This window comes from Equus caballus, chromosome 25 (assembly GCF_041296265.1).
Source record: "Equus caballus isolate H_3958 breed thoroughbred chromosome 25, TB-T2T, whole genome shotgun sequence".
Taxonomy (NCBI): Eukaryota; Metazoa; Chordata; class Mammalia; order Perissodactyla; family Equidae; genus Equus; species Equus caballus.
Genome location: NC_091708.1, coordinates 18,475,606 through 18,491,972, shown reverse-complemented (window position 1 = coordinate 18,491,972; position 16,367 = coordinate 18,475,606). Strand labels below are relative to the sequence as shown.

The 16,367-nt window shown below is 36.8% G+C and overlaps 1 pseudogene; it reads left to right on the top strand.

Annotated features, from left to right (window-relative positions):
• Positions 1–14,729: 14,729 nt before the first annotated feature.
• LOC100062301 (WD repeat domain phosphoinositide-interacting protein 3 pseudogene) lies at positions 14,730–15,580 on the top strand (annotated as a pseudogene).
• Positions 15,581–16,367: the final 787 nt, after the last annotated feature.

The following is a 16,367-nucleotide window of genomic DNA, read 5'->3' as shown; positions in this document are numbered from 1 at the left end:
CCTCCACTGCACAAAAGCATGCAGGGATGAGAGCTGCTGCAGCTATCTTACAACTGCTGTGTGGGAGTGGGGATTTGGAGAAAATGAACCTAACATTGTAGCAGTGAAGCCAAGAACTGGAGATAAAAAAGTCTATTTGCTTCTTATTGAACATTGGGTAAAACCATAACTGAAGTCAAATACTCCCTTAAGTGTTCAGTTATATGAGCTAAAATTTTCCTCCCTTTTTTCAAGCCTGTCTTACTATCATTTTCTTCTCATTGCCACAGAAGTAGAGTCATAATTAATATGATTAAAGAGTGGGATTAACGATGGGGTATCCATGTGAACTGCAGAAAGAAGGGTGATAGAATGAATAATTCATTTCTGCTTCTGTATTATTTTAGATCACACTCAATTTGATGAGTTCCTGCACAGTAATATGTAAGACTTCAAAAGCACAAGTGAATCTAATCATTCTGTTTATATGAAATACTGAAGCCCTTTGCACACCAAGAATACACAAAGGCACAATTTCCTGAAATAGCAATTCTCCCAGCAAAGGATCCAACTATATGTTTCCAGATGCTGGCTCGTGCCTTGTTGGGAATAAAGAGGCAACCAAGCTAAGAGTAAAAGGATTAGACAGAGCTAACAGGATCACAGGTCAAACGCAGAAAAGTGGTCTTCAATCAGAGACAATGACCAAACAGTGGAATTAGAAATGAAGGTTAATTCAAAGGGAAAGCGGTTCTTGCAAGTGGGACAGGGACTTGACTTTCAAAGTGAATAGTGGTGATGACTGTATGTCAGGCAAGGTAGGATCATCTCTCAGAAATGTTTGGGCACAGGGATGAAGAGGAACAAGGTTTATCTTCCAGAAACATTTCATATAATAAGAAGTCAGGTAAATGTGTTGTGGCAGATTGTTCCACAAGTGTCACTGACCATGAGTCTTCAGAATACTGTAAGCACCCCATCACTTTACTTATATTCTCTAGGATCCCAAGGAGCCTGGTGTAAGGGCACTAGGCGGTTTTCTTACTGTCTCTAGTGGCATTTGATAGTGAGGTGATACTAGTCTTAGAGGAGACTTCTACCCAAAATCATCATGGAGGTGACTGGTACCTCCACTATAATTTCTAAATCTTGTTCATTTGCTAAATGTAAAGAGGACGGGGATTAATTAGCTTCTCATTGGTCACAGGTGAAAATACAAAGCAATGCTCAGTGGGAACAGAAAGGAGAAAACTTAGATGGAGATAAGAAATTGACAGCATATGGAGCCAAAGAACTGACATAGTACTGAAACTTCTAAAGTAACAGTATGTAAGGAGCATAACTTCATTATTTTTGTTAATTCAGAGAACTCTGGAAATATTTCAATACATAAATAACAGTTCTCAGCCTTGGGACCTCACATCTCTATATTGCAGGCTCACTGAAAAACAACAGGCTCCTGATACAGGCATGACTGTACTGGACAACTTTTGTGCCTTGTCTCTGGGCTTCTTGGCCCACCTTTTAATCCAGCCATCACTGTAACAACAGCTTCACACAAATATGCAATCTGAGAGCACCTCACCTGTCTGCATACCTTCTGTCTTGTGCTCCAAGTCTCCTCTGACACTGTAGTGTGGGATGCTTGAAGGAACCACATGGCGCTCACATGCCCAAACTGGAGTGCCAAAGAATAAAAATCTGAGGGGGTAATCCTTGACTAATGGGAGATGGGAGCTGGTGCATGAATGCCTTCCTCTTCTTTCTTTTCAGCGAGAGATCTTGAGGCACATTTTACATTGCTCCTCAGAAGATCTCAGCATAATCCAGCCCCAGTGCCCACAGCAGTGACCAACTCAAGAACAACCCTTGTACTGGCCTTCCTTCCTTTCATATTTCACTTCCTGATCCCTGACTCCTGTTCCCTGAGATTACTTACCCCCTAAATTACCTGCACCCAAGCCCTCACATCAGACTCTAATTTCTGGAGAGAAGTCAGGCTACCAAAATGACCTTCTGGGTTCTCTTTATATTTTCCAGCTAGGATCCCATTGTGGTTCAAGGGACTGACTTATCACTTGTAAATTCCTAATTTTTTTTATAGTAGAGGACTCTAAAAAGAGTTGCTGATGTGTGAGAAGCAACAAATCACAAATAAAAGCTGGTTATTGAGAGCATGAAAACTTGTGATTTGGGCTCATCTTTACAATCTTTATTGTTTGTTTTCTCAATAATGTATGTTGTGATCAGAAACCACACAGTTTGGCACTGGTACCATGGTTTCAATAGCTGTGGATGATGAACGATCCTGTCTCTGGATTGCCCACAGGGCTCTCCAGAATGGATTTTGTATATTCTATGTGGACTGTATGATGTCAGACCAATTCACCCTCTCTAAATTCAATAATTGACTTAATTTTTATGTAGATTTGCTTCTTGGAATACGTGGAAGAATGAGAGTGGGGATAGCAAATGATGGTAGGAAATACTTAACTGTCGAAAATATTTTATTCCCAAACTTGATTACATATCAGAATCACCTGGAGAAAATATTCGTTTTGAAAATACGGATTCTTGAGCTCCACCCACAAAGGTTCTGACTCCACAGATCTAGACAGACATCTTGAGATCTATATTCTTAAAGGCTTCCCAGGAGATTCTGATACAACACAGCCAAATTAGGGAAACAGTGACCTAAATAATTCATGTAAGGGATTTTAAGAGAATTTGTTACCTAAAACTATAAATTTTTATACCATAGGTTTGGAAGCTCATGCATTTTTTAAATCACCAAGTAAACTTATTCTTTCTTCCTTATTTTCAAGTGAGAAGAAGTCTTACCTTCTTGATTTGGAAAAAGAAGTTTAGAATTTAATTTTCAAAATAAAAGGTCTAAATTCATGCATTTTTATCTTTCTGAAAATTAACACTAGGGATAATTTTTTATAGACTTTCATTTATAGGCATCTATAGGCAGACCTATGTTAAGAGAAATTATTTCCACGTGTAGTAGCATATAGTGCAAAGTGTACACAGTTAACTATAAATACTTCATCAACTAATTAGCATTAATTAACTGTACAATTAAGACTTTGATTGACAACTGGAATTAAGTTGATTCTCCTTCTCAAATATGCATATTCCTAAAGTATTCATTAACTAATTTCAACCATAAAACAACTCCTCATAGACTTCCAGAAACAGATATGGTATTTCTTCATCTTTTCAGGAACTACCTTAATAAATGAGTGCCCCTTTGTGTCCAGGGGAATTCACAGCTGCTCTAGATTGCTGAAAAAGCGGAGGGAATGAGTTCAGGTGCTTAGTTAGCAAAAGGGTATGGGCTATTCCTTTTGAAACTGAAAATCAGTTTTTTGCTGTTGTTCATTTGTTTGTTTGTTTTGATTGGTTGTGCTTTCGTGAACAGAAAAAAAATGACGGAAATAAATAACATAACTAAAAATTTTAATGTGCAAGATTGTAAACATAAATTGGCCTTTTCATGTAGTTTTTGTTGGATTTTTTCCTTAGCTAAGGGATTTTCCAACATGGCGAACTTAATATAGTTGAGAAGTTCTTATGAAAGTGCAGTTAATTTGTAGAATTGTAAACCAAGAATTGTGACTATAGCCCTCCTTTACTTCTCTGGGGCAGAAATGTACAGTTACCATGGAAAATAAAAAGGAAAATACAACTATGGTGAGTTCAATCAAACTGCAATGAAACCTACAGAAAAATAGTAAAGTTACTAAACTGAAATTTCTATTCGTTCATTTAATCATCCAGTCAACAAATATTTATTTAGTCCTTACTTTCCCAAATACTGTCCTAAACAGCAGGGATATTTTAGTGAATAAAATAGAACAAAATCCCTGCCCAACTGGGGACTTATTTTTTATGTTTTCTGCTTCTGCTTTTTATTAGAAAAATTTCTGTGATGTGACAGAAACTGAGAATTACTTACTGTTGCTTGTCTGAATATAATGTCAGCTGAAATGCACCCGAAATGTGGTGCAAGCTACAAATTATATGTTTCACGTTCACCTTTTTGTTGTGATTCATGGGGACACCAACAATACTTAAAAATATACGTGGACTTACAGAAATTGTCCTGTATCTTGAGACTGCAGAGTATGTGCGACAGCATTCATGTAATTTATGAAACCATCCAATCTGAACTGCCCGAATGAGAAATTTTGTTATCTCATTCGGCTATGTATCTGATATTCAGAAGGTCTGAATAGAGTATATTTAAAATGATGTGAGTATTTGACTAGTGCCAAACTGAGATAAACTATACTAAAGGTCTTTGAGAAATTAGAGTCAAATTAGCAATTTAATAAGAAATTTAGTTTTCTGAAAGGCAACTTCATAATGAGTCTGATCTAGACCCTTAGGTCTCTCCAAAAGCAAAGATTCAAGTTCAGACTCTTCTCTAATCTTGTTTTGCCTGTGACTGGTTCTTTTACATCTGAGAATCTCCTATTTGTATCATTGATTCTTGGAAATAGAACATTTTATTACGACTCATTAATGAAATTTAGGGTCCTCAAAAGAGTGGATGGTCTTGGATTTTGAGGTGTAGAAGTAAAGCATAGTTCAGAATATTCCTGAACTAACAATAGAGTATGTTGTAGGGTGCTCTAATACCGGTATATAAAAAAGGAAAGGGAAATAAAATCCACAGTAAAAGTGCCTCTGAAATAAAGGATGAATAATGACCATGCACTTTGGCCATTGTGGAAAAAGCAGTATTTTTGACAAGCCCTTTTTTCATCCTTCTTATTTTTATTTTCTTTTCCTTCTTTTCTCTTTCACCTCTTCCTTCTCTTCATTATTCATCTTTGTCTTTTTCTTTGTCCTTTGAATTAAGGGAGGAGGAGGGTTTTCTTTGATTTATGCTTTGGGTCACCTTGGAATGCTCCTACGTGGGCAATTTGGCTTTCATTTTTCTTTGCAAGCTGTTTATGCTGTTGTATCTAGACTCTATATCATAGTGCCAGTGAGAACAATTAAGGATATCTATGTTAAGATCAAGGCCACCAAGTGCATGATTATCAGACAGTGCCCACACTTGAGCCATACACGGAGCTCTGCAAACAGTGGTGGTCTGGTCAGAGAAGCCAGCTGGGGCTGGATGTGATAGTTCTGATTTAAAGGATTTGTTGATTCCCGTGGTTTAAAGTACTCTCGCTGTGGCTGATTTCAAGATATCAACATGATGTAACTGAATTTAGAGTTAGGAAGAGAGCCACTTTGTACTTTTCTTGTTTTGTGAATCAGCTATATCTTTTCTAAAGCACAGAATGAACCACTTGGTGATTGATGTGGGACAATTTAAGTTTAAATGTAAAGAGCTTGTGTCACTATAGGAGAAGAAAAGGGAAATTCTAATATAAAAACTACTCAGGGAGTTTTTGCAGGGTTTTAACTGAAATTAGGGAACTATAATAATCTTCCTAGAGAAAGAGCAGAGGAACTGGATCCAAATTTCCTCGGACTATTATATCTGGTCTCCTAGATTAGGCAATATAAGAGCCTTCTATTATCCAGAGTTTTCTTATGTATTATCAGTAGTTACCTGCTACATCAGTTACCTCAGAATATTTTGCCTTTCTCTTCCTCCAAATGAAGGATTTATCCAGCTTTGGATACCATCTGATTTACTGAGGAATAATAGGGAAGTCTCCAGGATATATCAGTACCCAGATGTTCAGAAAGTCCAGATCTATCTGGAATTATTTCAATGCTCAGGTCAATAAAAGTTTCCTAAGATTCTTCAAGCTCGATGGCTGTCTATTTTCTCTACATTATACAGGACCTGAAGGGGCTACAGCTTCTAAGGTGGAAGAGGGGAACAGGAAGAGTCCTTGAATTAGTACATTCACAAAAATTTGGTCAAACTCATCAGTTATAGCTTAAGTTTTCTTTTTAAGAAGTTGATATTGTTGATTGTTTAGTTATAAACTCTCTTATATGTATCTCCGTCCATTAGATGGATATCTTTATGAGGATTGAAAGTAAGGAAAGAAAGGTGAAAAAACACTTAAACTTACGCTGCCCCTTATCAATGCTTTCCCTAGATGTGACTAAGTGTATAACCCTATTTAGTAACGAAATATTTGTATGCTGGAATATTATAAAATATTGTAAGAATCCAAATTATATGTAATTAATCACAATCTTATGCACAGACTAGAAAATGCACTATAATATTAATATATAGTGGGACTATGGATAATTAATATTTTTTCCTAAATTGCATATAATAGAAGTAGATGACATAAAATTTTTTAAAAAATAACAGATAATCACTTGGTTAGTAACCAAAACAATCACCAAAAGAAAATCAAAATCTTTTAAAATTTTAGCTTTATCTCTACATGGGAAGAATATCTGAATTTCTTTTTTATCCTCATCAACTTTTAAATCCTGGATCAAGAATTTAAAGCCTGCCTTTAAAATTTCTCACAAAGAAGAGTGAACAGATGTACTCCCTGTGATTTTTATTCATCTCTCAAATTGAAATCTTCCAAACTGTGTGTCCCTGAGCCAGAGTTTCTGATGACTCAATTTTTCGGGAAAAGTAGAGCAAAAGTTGATGATCAAAGGACAGTTTCATAAATCAAATGAGGTCAGAGATCACTGAGCACATCCACACCATCTGGGAGGCCAGAGCCAACAAAGACTGTTGCATCTACATGAAAACACAATTTACCAATGGCTTCAAAAGCTCTCTGAGGGTCACTTACAGCTTTAGGCATTTCAACTTAAATTTTATTCCAGGTTAAATGAAGTTATTGTGTTATTTTTAATTATAAAATATGTGCTTATTTTAAAGGATGCAAACTATGAGAAAAGAGAAAGATAAATAAAATCAACAATCTTACCCTATGAAAACAAAAATGGCTAACATTTGGTTGTGGTTCTTTCAGTATTTTTCCTTGAATATTTTTTCTCACAGATAAAATCAAGGTATTAAAGTATGCATAACTTCAGTTCCTACTTGGCTTCTTACCAACTTAAGAATTTCTCCACGCTATTTCTGGAAACACTAAATAAGTTTAAATTGCTGGATCAGAAATGGAAATTACACAATGGAGTGGAAAACCCACACAATGGGGAATTGAGAGCCTTAGTTTTCAGTCCCCACAATGTCCCTGTTTGGAGGTGCAAGTGTGGCACCAATTTCTTCGGATGGCAGGGAAGATGGAATGGGTGGACCAGAATGAGCTGATGTAAACAAATCACCTAATAAGGGTGTTAAAATACAGATCTCCTGACTTCAGCCTCAGATATTCTGATTCAGTATCCATGGGCCTGCATTTTCAGTAAGGCCCCTGAGTGGTTGTGTTGCAGGAGATTCTGGGACCACCCATTGAAAATCAGTGGATTAGATCACATTTGTTTTCAGAAATTGTTGGAGAGGAGTTGAAAAAGTCCACTGACAATAAAGGATGTGCAGGAAAGATACTGAAGTTGCTAGCACTGCCTCACTTGAGTCCAAGAAACCCAGGATAAGCAGTAACCCAGACAGAGCTAGTCAAGGGCGGTAGCTATACGCCTCAAGGTCCTCAGTCTTTTCCACTCAGCTTGTGTCAAGCATTCCCTGCTTTCATAGCATCCTTGCTTTTCCTATCTCCTCCCTTTATGCATGATTCCCATCACCTTTCAAGTCACAAGTTTTAGTTAATGGCAGAGTGTATACCAGAAGATAGATCCCCTGACCCCTTTCCAAGAATCTTTCTACTGTACCATCCTTCAAATCCCAATTTTCAGGATTTCCCAGCAATATCTCTTTCAAGAAGCTTTTCAATTCTCCAGTCTTTTCCATGTTTCTACAGTAATTCGCCCCACCCCAGTGTGCTTACTTCTTTCATCATGTTTATAATATAGTTCACTAGCCATCCTTCCCAACTGAACTGAGTTAACCTGTGCCTACGACAGTCCCTGGAACAGAATATTTATACAATAATATTTTATGAATTGAAAAATAAATGTACAATCTTCTTAAGGCATTGACGGTTAAAAGGACATAGTCCATCTATATAATTTGAGTATTTCCTCCCTTGGTTAAGCTCTGTGTTTTTTCAGACACCAATACTTTGAAGGTTCCTCTCTTATTTAGGCAGCATTCATAGTAATTCATCTTTCCTGAAACAGCAGGAGTATATCATTTCACTTTGTTACACATACATCCTGAGGTAGGGTTTCTTTTTAAATTTATTTCAATTGATTGGTCTGATTTCCATCAGAGAATTTATTTTAAGTTGTTATTTTATCCTCTGATCAGAATAACTACTCTGTAAAGGAAAGGAATAAAATGTTCAAAGAAGATAGTTGTATCCATTGACATTGTATTAAAATGCAAATGCAGTGCAAACTGGAACAAGTCAAGCTGCCAAATAATCTGGATCATTTCTGAGTCCAGGAGAAAAATTCAAATTACTCATTTTCACTATAGCAAGCCATTGCAAGCCTCTATATACATATTCTTTAAAAGAAGAGCAAGGAAACTAACTAAAGAAGTGAACTGGAGGATATTCATTTTTTCATGCTTGGTTACCCAGTGAGAACATCCATTGACATTTTCTAACACATTTTCAAAAATAAACTTTCATTTAAAAATAGATGTATCATGCAAATTATTTCTCAACCATTTTGGGTTTCAAGGAAACCCCAGCCCCATCTTCTTAGCTCCAAGCTGCCTCCATATACCTTTCATACCCCAAATATTCACCTTGTTTTGTTCAACTGTTGCTAGTCTTTGCCCTCGGGGGTTCTCTTCCCCTTAGACCAGCTGAAAAGTCATATAGAATTCGTCTAGCTCCTTGCTTTCTTGTAGAACTTGGACACAAGTTTTCATAATTTAAGAATTTCCTTGTTAACCTTAATCTCATTATGTTATATGGCCCCAAATTACCTCTTTTATTTTATCTCTTACGTTCTTCTTTTACCTTACTCCATTCCAGGTTCTTGGATCTCCTTGCTGGTCCCAAGCCACCAAACACCCTCCCTCGCTTCCTCTGGGTCTTTATTCAAATGCCAACTAATCAAAGAGTCTGTGTTCTCTATTTCTTCACTCTGCTTTATTTTGTTTTCATAGCACTTATTACTCCCTCACACATTATATATCAATTGTTTTATATCTATTACTGTGAATTTGAATGTGCTAATATGAGAGCAATGACTTTTTCTGTTTTCCTTACTGCTCCTGCCCTAGTACCTAAAATAGTGCCTGGGACATAATAGGTGCTCAAAAAATATTTGTTAAATAAAGGAATGATTACCACAGGAAATAGCAAGGCAGTTTTTGAAAAGGGTAAATGACAGACGGTCTGAGGTTTTAAAGTAGCTTCTAAAATATAGTTCCTGACCTTTTTTCCTTAACTCCTTTGGAGACAGTTATTAGAACCAGTGGCCTTTATAGACTCAGCTTTCTTTTCTGAGATGACTCCCACCATCGTTCTCTCCTCTTCCACACCCTTGACTTTAAACAGAACTCCATTCCCTGTACGAATGCACATTTGTAAGTGTCAGAAAATTATGTATAAAAATGGCATCATAAGTATATTCTATTTTATAACTTCATGTTGCATAAGACTAATACAAGCATACCCTTCTCTGTCAAAAAATAGCCCTCATAGTATAGCTTTGAAGGGTGAATAATTCCCTAGACAAATCTCCAGTGATTAGATATTTAAGTTCTGTCCAGTTTTTTAGTTTTCTAAACTATACTGAAATGTCCATGTGTGTGGAGAAATCTGTAAATTCACCCATGGATACTTCTAATAGAGAACTTACTAGACGTAGAATTGTTATCTCAAAAAGCACGGTTATTTTGAAAGCTTTCGAAGCACACTTCCAAATTCCCTTCCAGAAAGACTGTAGCAATTTACTAGCAGTGCAAGAGAATAACTATTTATGGTGTCTGTATTAGTTTGGCTTCTCCAGAGAAACAGAACCAATAGAATATGAAAGGAGACTTATTGTAAGGAATTGGCTCATACAATTACGGAGACTGAGAAGTTCCACAATCTGCCATCTGTAAACTAGAGGCCCAGGAAAGCTGGTGGTGTAATTTAATCTGAATCGAAGTCCTGAGAACCAGGGGAGGTGAGGTAAATCCCAGGCTCTGGGAAGGAGAAGGGAGGAAAAATCCCAGCACAAACAATGAGGCAGAAAAAGGGGAAAATTGCTCCTTCTTCTGCCTTTTTGTTCTATTCAGGCTCTCACTGGATTAAATGATGCCCCCCCCTTATCGGGAGGGCAATGTACTTTACGGAATCCACAAATCAAATGCTAATCTCATCCAGAAACACCCTCACAGGCACATGCAGAAATAATGTTCACTCAGGGCATCCCCTGATCCAGTCAAGTTGACATGAAACTTAACTATCACACCCACTCTCACCACTTTTATTCAACATAGTATTGGAAGGTCTAGCCAGAAAAATTAGGCAAAAAAAAAAAAGAAAAGAAAAAAGAAACAAAACGCATCCAAATTGGAAAGGAAGAAGTAAAATTGTCTCTATTTGCAGATGACATGATATTAAGTATAAAAAACCCTAAAGACTCCACCAAAAAAATATTAGAATAAGTGAATTCAGTAAAGTTGCAGGATACAAAATCAATATATAGAAATCTGTTGCATTTCTATACACTAATAATGAACTAGCAAAAAGAGAAATTAAGAAAACAATCCCCTTAACAATTGCATCAAAAAAGAATAAAATACCTGGGAATAAATTTAACCAAGGTGATGAAAGACCTGTACACCAAAAACTGTAAGACATTGGTGAAAGAAATTTAAGAAGACACAAATAAATAAAAAGATCTTCCATGCTCATAGACTGGAAGAATTAATATTGTTAAAATGTCTATACTACCCAAAGCAATCTACAAGTTCAGTGCAATCTCTATCAAAATTGCAAAGGCATTTTTCACAGAAATAGAACAAACAGTCCTACAATTGGCGTGGAACTACAAAAGATCCGAATAGCCGAAGCAATCTTGAGAAAGAAGAACAAAACTGGAGGAATCATGCTCTCTGATTTCAAATTATGTTACAAAGCTACAGGAATCAAAACAGTATGGAAAAGTATAGAGAGCCCAGAAATAAACCATGAATATATGGTCAATTAATTTACAACAAAGGAACCAAGAGTATGCAATGAGGAAAGGACAGCCTCTTCAATAAATGGCGTTGGGAAAACTGGACAACCCCATGCAAAAGAATGAAATTGGACGACTGTCTTATATGATACACAAAAGTTAACTCAAAATTTTTTAAAGACTTCAATGTAAACCCTAAAACCATAAAACTAGAAGAAAACATAAGCTGTAAGCTCCTTGACATCTGCCGTCGCAATGATTTTTCAGATTTGACAACAAAAGCAGAGGCAACAAAAGCAAAAATAAACAAGTGGAATTACACCAAACTAGAAAGCTTCTGCACTGCAAAGGAAACCATCAATAAATGAAAAGGCAACCTACTTGATTGGGAGAAAATATTTACAAATCATGTATCTGATAAGGGGTTGATATCCAAACAGATAAAGAACTCATACAACTCAATAGCAAAAAATCAATCTGATTAAAAAAATGGCCACAGGTGGGGCCTGCCCCATGGCATAGTGGTTAAGTTCAGAGTGCTTTTCTTTGGCAAGCTGGGTTCACAGGTTCTGCCCACAGACCTACACCACTCTTCAGCCATGCTGAGGTGGCAACCCACATATAAAATAGAGGAAGATTGGCACAGATGTTAGCTCAGGGCTAATCTTCTTCACCAAAAAAACAAAAAGAAAAAGGCACAGGATTTGAATAGACAATTTTCCAAAGAAGACATACAGAAGGCCAACAGGTACATGAAAAGAGGGTCAACATCCCTAATCATCAGGAAAATGCAAATCAAAACCACAATGAGATAGCACCTCACACCTGTTAAAATGGCTATTATCAAAAAGACAAGAAATAACAAGTGGAGGATGTAGAGAAAAGGGAATCTTTGTGTACTGTAGGTGGGAACGTAAATTGATATAGCCCTTGTGGAAAACAGTATGGAGATTCCTCAAAAAATTAAAAGTAGATCACCATAAGATCCAGCAATTTCACTTCTGGTTATTTATCCGAAGAAAACCAAATCATAAACTCGAAAAGATATCTGCACCCCCATGTTCATTGCAGCATTATTTATAATAGTCAAGATATGGCTAAGTTTGCTTCAATGAATGAATGGATAAAGATGCTATCCAGCCATAAAAAAAGATGAAATCTTGCCATTTGTGGCAATATGGATGGACTTGAGGGTATTATACTAAGTGAAATAAGTCAGAGAAAGACAAATAGCATATGCTCTCACTTATATGTGGAATTTGAAAAAACGAAAACAAAAACCAAGCTCACAGATAAAGAGAACAGACTGTTGGTTGCCAAGGTGGAGGGTGCACAAAATGGGTGAAGGAAGGCAAAAGGTACAAACTTTAAGTTATAATATAAATAAGTCATGGGTATATAATGGCGACTATAGTTAATAATATTGTATCGCATATTTCAAAGTTGCTAAGAGAGTAATCTTAAAAGTTCTTATCACAAAAAAAAATTTGTTACTAAACATGATGATGGATGGATGTTAACCAGACTTACTGAGGTCACCATTTTGCAATATGTACAAATATCAAATCATTATGTTGTACACCTGTAACTAATACAATGTTGTACATCAATGATACCTCAATAAAAACAAAAAACAAAACAAAAAATACTTAACTATAACAAACTTACCCCTTCTCAACTTGGCACTCATATCCATGTCTTTAAACCATGCTTAATCTCTAAATAAAACCAATAACAAGGTTATAATTCCACCAAACACGATAAAACTATCCTGCATACAATCGAAAACCCACTAACCCTTTGCCCAGAAGAGGACATAAAGAACTTGGGTAACGTTTACTCTTCTCCCTGATACCATTTAACCCAAATATTATGATGAAAAATTAACAATACCTGAACACTATGATAAAAAGTCAATATGTTTATCTTATATTGCGTGATGGAGGAATGATAGGAAAACAAAGATATTTGATGCACACATACAAACATATTCATAACAGAATAGGGAAGCATCCTTAAGACAGTTACAGCCCTCAGTTCTGTAACTGGCCACGTGGTTGTAGCTGATATAAATAACTACCTTCTTTCACTACCCATTTTGTATTCCCTTTGCCTTAAGCTCAGCTGGTTGTGGTTCTTTACCTGGTGTGATAAGACTGGATGTTTGTGTCCCCCTCAAATTCATATGTTGAACCCTAATCGCTGATGTGTTGGTAATTGGAAGTGGGGTCTTTGGGAGATGACTAGTCATGAGGGTGAAGCGCTCATGAATGAGATTAGTGAGTGCCCTTTTAAAAGAGACCCCGGATAGCTCCCCCACCCTGTCTGAAATGAAAGAACACAGCAAGGAGATGGCTGTCTATAAACCCGGTCCTCAGATTAGCAGGTTCTCACCAGAAATTGTCTGCCAGCAACTTGATCTTGAACTTCCCAGCCTCTAGAACTATGATAAATAAACGTTTCTAGTTGAAGCCACCCACTTTGAGATATTTTTGTTCTAGCCGCCAGAACAGACTAAGAAAATGCCCATAAGAACACTAGTTATTACTATTCCTTAAAAATCTTTGTTCAGTTTGGTAGGTGAAAACTTGTTCATTTGCAATTGTTTTTCTGCTAGAGTTGAAATTTTTATGTATTTCTTGACCATTTATATATCTTCTTTGTGATATAGTACTTCTTTCTTCTTCCTTTTCTTATTGAATTATAGAAAATTTTTATATACTTTATGACTATTCAATATTTGTCATATATATGCAAAGATTTTTTTCCTTTATGAGCACTTATATGTCTTCTTTGTGATAGTCTCATTCCTCTATTTTTTCATCTCTCTCTTATTGGATTTCAGCAACCTTTTATGTATATTATGACTATAACAAAAAAAGATTTTTCTCCCTTTTTCATTAAATTTTGATTCTGAGTACTCTTTTTCTCAGTCAAATCTGTCACCTCTCTTTATTGTTTCTGAATTTAGTGACATATTTGCTTAAGAAGTTCTTTCCAGTAATGTTTTTGTGGGTTTTTAAAGAAATATTAAAACCTCTCAGCAATCTAGAAGTTATTTTGGTGCAATGATTAGCTTTTTGTTCTATTAGTGACCTTTACTAGTTATTCAAAATCTTTCTCTACAGATCTCAAGCAACACCATTTTTGTCCTCTAAATTATTTATATTTACATAGGTCTGTTTCTTGACTTTCTATTCTTTCCATTGTCTTGTCTCTTCCTAAGCTCACATCACATCACACCAATTATTGCTGCTTTATATAAAGCATTGTTTTTTTTACTGTGTAGGGCAAATACTCCTTTGTTATGTCTTTTCAATATTTTCTTCGTTAGTCTCAAATAATTGTTCTTTCAGGTGAACATTATGATCATTCTGACACAATCTCAAAAATTCCATTGGAATTGTCTTGAACCAAATCATCTTACTTTCAATAGAATTTACATATCAATAACATTACATTTTCTAATATGTAAGTAAAAGAACAGTAATAAAAAACATGTAGCCCTGCCCTGCCCGTGCTGCCAGGCGGATGCACTGGCCCTCAGAGGGCTCCCTGGTGTGCATGCACTTTGGACGCCCAGGCGGCCTGGTCCTACCTCCAGGTCTCCCCGAGCAGCATGTCACTGAAACTATTTAGCTTTAGTTGGTGGTAGAGAAAAGCCAAAATACTCTCTCAATAAAACGACGATCTTGAATGATCTGAGAAAGAAGACTTACTGAACAGATTTTTCTACAGAAGTCAAGGAAGTCAAATTGAGGTGTGATAGAATTGAGGTCATTTTGGACACTATGACTGAGGTGTTTACATGCACACACAATCCCCCTCAGTTGCATGTCTTTGAAACGGGCTAGAACCCTAAAGGCCTTTGTGTCTTTTGTCATGATAGTAGCAATTCCTTCCTAGTATATACAGGATTCACATGTGGCTTATGGGCTTGGCCAGCACCAACAAGCTCCCTGTGAACATTCCCACAGAGGAGGGTGTCCTGAGCTGCATTGCTTTCAACCTGTAAGGAACAAGAATTACAATCTGAAAAAGGGACTCTTATAAGAATATTTGCTACTTCATCAGGGCATTTAATCCAAGAACTATGAAGACGATCTCAAGCAGTAAATATTTATTGCATTAACTTCAGTCAAGATGTTTCCCTCATCTGTGTATCTAGTGACCATGGCACAGTGCACAATTTTGCTGCCAAAGAGGAGTAAGGAGTCTAGTTTGGTGTCAGCCAATTTTCTTCCAAAATACTTTAGTTCCAAATGGATTTTTCCCAATTTCAGTCTCCCTTAGGCTCTCCATGCGCTTGTGCTTTTGGAACAGAGTCAACTGCTGTCATTTCAATTTGTGCAGAAGGCAGCTATTGTACATATTTCTATTCAACTTCAAGCAGGAGTGCACCCGGGATGTCTATGCGCAGTTTCTAGAAATGACCGATGATAAGCTGCGGTTCTTCACAAGTGTGTGCCATCAACACCCACCCTGACCACCCCATTGAAGCACTGACTGCCTCAGACTCCTCTGGGGCTGGTGCTGGCACACTGAGGACCTTGTGGGTAACAGGATCGGAGGGACTGCCCCAATGACCCTTGGACTCGAAGCCGTATGTGGTCATTTGCTTTCCTAAGGAAGGTTTCCCATTTCCAGGATTAAAAGAAAAGAATAATTACCAAGGCATAAGTAGATACTTCAGTGACTTTGAACAAATCATGCCTTACTATTGGGTTGTTATCTTTTAATTCAACTGTGAAGTTTAGCTTTAGCAGTTCCACTGCATCCTTTGCATCTAAAATTTGGAGGGACTCCATACAATCCTAGGAACTGGGTTGAGAAAAGGATGAACAAATTGAGATTTGTTTTTGGCAACAAAACAATTTTTACCGAGTCTACAGTGAAGAAATGAACAAATGTGCAAATGTTAGTTCTTACAGTACATTTAAATAGAATAATGATACCAGCAGCCTGACTTAGAAAATGAGAAAAATCCCTTCCCAATGTAAACATGAAGAAAAAAGACACAACTATGCTAGAAAACACAATGTGGACATTTCCCCTTCTATAAATTCAATGTTGTTATCGTTTCCATGCCTGTAACATTGTTTGATTATGTGTGCGCATGTGCTGCCTGCTGCTATGCCCTGTTTCTGTGCTGGAGTTATTAGAACTGATGTAAAACACCAGACCCACCCGGTGAGCCCAGAGCTTTGCAGTATCACTGACAGAAGGAGCCAGTCTTCCCAGGGGATGTGGCTGGATCTCCTAAAAGAGGAGAG